Here is a 6,756-nt window from a genome sequence, read left to right as displayed (position 1 = left end):
GTCGTCCCCTTCTCCTCCTGCCCCCAATCCCTCCCAGCATCAGAGTCTTTTCCAGTGAGTCAACTCTTCGCATGAAGTGGCCAAAGTACTGGAGCTTCAGCTTCAGCATAATTCCCTCCAAAGAAATCCCAGGGCTGATCTCCTTCAGAATGGACTGGTTGGATCTCCTTGCAGTCCAAAAGACTCTCAAGAGTCTTCTCCAACACCACAGTTCAAAAGCATCAATTCTTCAGCACTCAGCTTTCTCCACAGTCCAATTCTCACAACCATACATGACCACTGGAAAAACCATAGCCTTGACTAGACAGACCTTTGTCGGCAAAGTAATGTCTCTGCTTTTCAATATGCTATCTAGGTTGGACATAACTTTTCTTCCAAGGAGTAAGCATTTTTTAATTTCATGGCTGCAGTCACCATCTGTAGTGATTTTGGAGCCCAGAAAAATAAAGTCTGACACTGTTTCCACTGTTTCTCCATCTATTTCTAATGAAGTGATGGGACCAGATGCCATGATCTTTGTTTTCTGAATGCTGAGCTTTAAGCTAACTTTTTCACTCTCCATTTTCACTTTCATCAAGAGGCTTTTTAGTTCCTCTTCACTTTCTGCCATAAGGGTGGTGTCATCTGCATATCTAAGGTTATTGATATTTATCCCAGGAATTACAAATATGCATATATGTCTTTATATATTTCATGCCAAATTAAATAATTCCTTATAATATGAGTAAAAAGAATGAATAAATATACTAAATGAAAGAGTGGTGATCACTCTTTGGTGATATAGTTTAGTATATGTAATTTTCAACTTTTTACATGGTTCATATATAACATTCATAACGAGATTTAAAAAATAAATGTGATTTGGGAAAGGGTCAAGTTAATAAAAAGTAGTAGCAGGGATGGTTACTATGAGCAATTGAGCTCATTACATCAATTTAGGAACTATTTTGCCAAAAAGTAGATGATGGTACCTACCAGTAATTCACATATTTAGTCATATATCTCCTGTTTTATGATATCTTTATTAAGAATTTGAGATATACGAAGTTCAACCATCAGAATGCAGTGAGAGACACTGTGGACCATGGTAAAGTTAGACAAGTATGAACTAAAATTAACCCTGATGATGCCACTGCAATGATCACTGAAGGTGACAATGCTCAACCTCCCTGAATCTCAGTTTCCTCATGTGTGAAATGGGAGAGCAATATCTACCTTGTCAACTTTTCTTAAAATATAAAAAGTAATAGTATAGTCAAAGGTATGGTTTTTCCAGTAGTCATGTACAGATGTGAGAGCTGGACCATAAACAAGGCTGAGCACCAAAGAATTGATGCTTTCAAACTGTGATTCTGAAGAAGACTCTTGAGAGTCCCTTGGACAGCAAGGAGATCCAACCATTCCATCCTAAAGGAAATCAACCCTAAATATGCATTGGAAGGACTGATGTTGAAGCTGAAGCTCCAATATTTTGGCCATCTAATGTGAAGGGGGGATTCACTGGAAAAGACCCTGACGCTGGGAAAGATTGAAAGCAGGAGGAGAAGGGGGCAACAAAGGATGAGATGATTGGATGGCATCACTGACTCAATGGACATGAGTTTGAGCAAACTCCGGGAGATAGTGAAGACCAGGGAACCCTGGATGGCTGCAGTCCATGGGGTCGCAAAGAGCCGGACATGGCTGAGTGACTGAACAACAACAGCAACAAAAAAGAGAATAGCTAACTAAGCAATAATCAGTACTGCTGGGCAGCTGTTCACTCACCCAGTTGGTTGGGTTGAATTTGGGCAGCAAGTGTTACACCAGCTGCTTCCTTTAGAGCTGAGTGGCAGCTGCACACAGAGCACAACCTCAGCTTGCTCTAAATGCTCCAGCATTTCTGTGGGTGGCTGTTATGGGGACAGAACTAAATGGGTGCAGCCTGGCCATCGACTTCTGAGAGTGCTTTCCAACCGCAGTTGATGGTGTCAGGCATCAATATAAAATAAATGGAGCCTGAAACGAAAATTCACAAAGCAAGAGTCACAAAAGGTTTAGGTGAGAAAATCAAAGTTGGTTGCTGAGTGAGAGAGAACACAGTCTCAGGAAAGAGGCAAGATCTAAGCCAGGGCGTATGAAAATCACAAGACTAAAATTCAGTGCCAGGCTTGCAACCTGAGGAGAGATCAAATTGGAACAGGTGAGCAGCTAATAAAATACTGAAACCTGGTTTAGCTATCAGTGCATTGATTTTGTTTTATGTGAATAAGTCACCAGTAACTTCATCTCTGGGGCAGCCTAACTTGGGGAGAAGCAGTGGGTCATGTGTCTGGAGCTGACACAGTGTGTGCTGCCATCCATCTGCATAATCTTCTCACTGGGTGAAGAGAAGGCAGGAAGGGAGTAGAGACCATTAGTCTAAAGATTCTCCTGCACTCTATACCATCTCGCTCATCATCTATCTTAGTTGCTTGGGCAGCCATCATAAAATATGATAGACTGGATAGCTCAAGCAACAACCCTTTATTTTCTTAGGTTTCTGTAGACTGGAAAGTCCAAGTTCAAGGATCTATCAGGGTTATGTTTCTGGTGAGAGCTCTCTTCCTGTCTTCCTGTGTCCTCATTTGGCAGAGAGAGAGAGAGAAATCTGGTGTTTTGTCTTCTTCTTATAAGGATATCGCTTCTACCAGATCAGGGCTCTGCCCACCCTTTTGACCTCATTTAACCTTAATTACCTCTTGAATTGCCCTATCTCCAATTCAGTCACCTGGGAAATGCAGTTAGGACTTCAACATGTGAATTTGGGAAGGAGGACGCAATTCAACTCATAGCACCATCTACCTCCTGTGAATCATTGCTCTGAACCAGTGCATATAACTGTATAATCTGTATAGGCAATTTCTTGCATTACTGTTTTTTATTATTATAAAGTGACTCTGGAGCTTCTGATCAAAATGGTTCATGGATCACATTTTAAGAAGCATTTTTTTAAATATGCTTAAAGTCTAAAGTCTATCCCTTTATATTACAGACATTTGGGAGAAGATTTATTTTGCTCACAATAAGTATAAGAAAGTATGTTTTCTCTATGAATTGGTAATCTGAAACTAAGTGGATCTGATTGACTTATAAAACAATGTCATGAGCTGTGCAAATAAATTGCCAAAATACATAAGGAGTGTTGTTTCTCAGCTCCAGTCAAGACTCCAATTGCAAATGGGTGGAAAATCTTAGACAAAGACTAAGGAATGATCCTTTATTACATTTCCCAGAGTCTCTTATCAGTTAAGTTTTGGTTTGGTTTGCTATTGAAAGGTACTAGCAGGATGTTGGAAGAAGGAAAAATAGACGAATATGGCAGTGAAAAGAAAGTGGTACTCGCTGAGTCATGCCTGAATCTTTGAGACCTGCCAAGCTCCTCTGTCCATGGACTTCTCCAGACAAGAATACTGGAGTGGTTAGTCATTCCCTTCTCCATGGATCTTCCTGAGCCAGGGATTGAACTCAGGTCTCTCACATTTGCCGGCAGATTATTTACAGCCTGCACCACCAGGTAAGCCCAAGAGGGTGTCTGGGCTCTGAGCATTTGTTCAGTTGCACTGGTGCAGTTTCAAGGCAGTGACATTGTCTTCTGTGGAGTAGAGACAAGTGAGAGCTGGATTCCAGCCCAGGGATGGTTACAGCTTCCACCTCTCTGGATAAGCTCTTCCTTGCTTGGGCTCCTCTAGTGGCTTCTCTGTCCCATTCACTTCTCCAGACTTTCTGACATCTATATTAGCAATTCCTTGAATTACACCCCCTCCTGCCTGATGAACCTGGAGTGGCTTCCTATTCCCCTGGCTGGATGCTGGCTGTTACAGCTGGTAAATTATTAAACCACTTCAAGCTATTTTTGTCCGCCATCTGCTCTATACTTTTAAGAAAATCCAGGAAAACAAATGGAATAGATAAGGATTATGTACCTTCCCTTTATTTTGAAGTAAAAATGTCATCAGTCATCATTTTGCAGCTTATAAATTACTTTCTAGAGATTGTCTCATTTAATTCTCACATTAATGTTGGTGTTTTGATTTTTTTTAAATCACCATTTGCTTCATCATTAATGGAGACTGTAAGTTATTTGCCCAGGTCGTATACCAAATGGCAGAAATGCAACTTGAACTTTAATCCTTTAACTCTGTTCTCTCCAAGAACAAAGCCCTTTGTCTTAAAATTCTATCACCAATTTAAGAAAACCACATTTAAAAAATAAATCTTTAGATGTTATGAATTTTTCTGATCCACAAGAATAAAAATCTATTCATCAGCCCCAAAGCACATCCTTTTTATACCCATATGGTTATAGTATTTTATTATTTGGGCATACATTAGAGAAAATTCTCTCTCTGGATCTTAGCATCTCAGGATATATGGTTGTAAATAGGATAAAATAAAACAGAAAAGGCTCCTTTCTAACCATCAAATTCATATACTTCTCTATTCAGTGAGTCTTAATTGCTCATCTCAGTGGTGTGTTGTTGAGGAAAATACAAAATTTTAATTATTGGGGATAATGAGAGACAGCATGTAGCCTCCACAGAATAGTGTCCCAAGCTTGCAGAATTTATTCACACAAGATCACACTTATACACTGTGACAGGTTACACCATTTCCCAAGATGATGTACCATCTGGCCCAGGGATGAAAACAAGTATGGGCTCTGTTGTTGTTAAAGCACTGCTGTTTTCAAGCTAAGATTCAATAAATATGCACCAAGCCATACAGGAGACTCATAGGTTCTTTTAAATCACAGTCTTTATTTAGATCTGCCATCAGGCCATGGATAGCAGTAAATATCAACAATTACATTGTTCTGAAATTATTGAACAATCAGTTTATTTTTAAATTGTAGAACCAAAGATTTATAAACTGAGGGCATAAAATCTTAAAGGAAAATTTTCTCCATTTTGTTTTTGGAATATAACTTTACAAGATGTCTTAATATGAAAGGCATATTAAATTGTCCCCTCATGGTTATTGCCACTGGTACATGTCTCCTACAAATCCTTTATGCATGCACAAGATGTCATGTCCAACTCTTTGCAACCCCATGGACTGTAGCCTGTCAGGCTCCTCTGTCCATGGGATTATCCCAGCAATAATACTGGAGTGGGTAGCCAATTCCTCCCCAGGAGATAAATGTTTTAACCAGGTACCAGTTGCTTTTGACTAGAGCCCTGACTTGTGATGATATTATAGATATCCTGTCAGAAACACAGTATGATACATTTTAAGAAAGTTTCTTCCAAGACCACTAGAATAAAGTGAATGACATTCCAGTTAATAGCTATTGTAAAATTGTTCTTATTCTTTACTCCTTAATGGTACATTTTCTCTTCCCAATTTCCAAAATTGAAACCACATAAAAGTTTGAAAGCTTATTGAGGGAAGAGAAACATGGAGATTTTAAAAAACTTTCCCAACTAGAGTTAGATTTTAAAATAGTTTTGAAGATTAGATATGCTTTAAGCATAAACTCATGTGGAAAAATGTGGAGAAAGGAATGTACTAGGGTAGATAGAATCATCAGATAGATTTCTATTCACTTTTTCTTTAGTGTTCCAAAGGGATCATAGCAGTCTTAGGCTTCTTGGGGGTTTGAAATCAGTGTTTATTTTGAGTGCCTGTTGACTTGCAAGAGGCTCATAGAACCTTGCACTTGGCAGTGCCCTCCTGACTTTTTTGACTCCAGGGAAAATAGTACAGGTCAGTAGTTAAGAAAGTGGGTTGAGGAGTCAGGTCCCCTGATTAATTGTAATTGCTTCTCACCCTGGCTCATTGTTTGAAGTTGTGCAAGTTAATTCCCTACTCAACACCTGAAATTTCCAGTTAGTTGGGGCAATGCTTTATGAGGTTTGCAAAGATCTTGGAAAGCACTCAGAACTGGGGTCTATCATAAAGCGCGTTTACTAACACTAGGACACTGGGAGATTGAGCTCAACAGTCTTTCAATCCTGTTATTTCCTCATTATGGCAGTGGGCATGTATTTAGACCACAAAAGATAATACAGGAAACTAAATTACTTAAATTCTTTTAATATTTATGGCTAACTTTGTCCCACTTTACTAAATTCCAAATGTGCCCTTGACTTCATTGCTAATATTGTCAATCTTTACTTAATTCCTGAAAAAAAAATTCTTATGAGCTGTTTCTCTTTTTCTTGAATTTGAGAAAATTTGAGCACAATACTGATAACCAAATATTTAAGTCTACATGTTAACCTTTTTACATTATAGTATATACTATATATTACTATTTTTATATAATATCCTACTATATTATAACATATCTTATGATTAGTTAGGATTTTAAACTATGCATGTACCCTTACCCTTACCTGAGCCTTCAATTAATGTAATAATATAAATGAAAAGTTACATACAAAAACCAGCACTTAATGGGAGTAGAAAAACTTATGCTCTAGCTAGTTCCACATGAAAGAGTGTCGAAAGCCAAATTTGTGGATGGTTTGAGGATAAGACCAGAGTGCTTGCAAATAATGACTCAATTTTCAAGCTGTGAATATCACAAACCTAGGATATCACCCATTGATTTGGTCAATGAGAAAATTTAAATACTTTTAAGTTTCTCTATTATCTTTTTGCTCTAATTCATGAAATACCACTTTTCTCTTAATAGGTTGTTCATTCAATTGCTAAGTCATGTCCAACTTTTGCAACCCCATGGACTGTAGCCCACCAGGCTCCTCTGTCCAAAGGATTTCCAATTTTTAA

Source organism: Bos indicus, chromosome 2 (genome assembly GCF_029378745.1).
Source record: "Bos indicus isolate NIAB-ARS_2022 breed Sahiwal x Tharparkar chromosome 2, NIAB-ARS_B.indTharparkar_mat_pri_1.0, whole genome shotgun sequence".
Lineage (NCBI taxonomy): Eukaryota > Metazoa > Chordata > Mammalia > Artiodactyla > Bovidae > Bos > Bos indicus.
The sequence above is the reverse complement of the archived record's forward strand: the minus strand, read 5'-3'. Positions refer to the sequence as shown.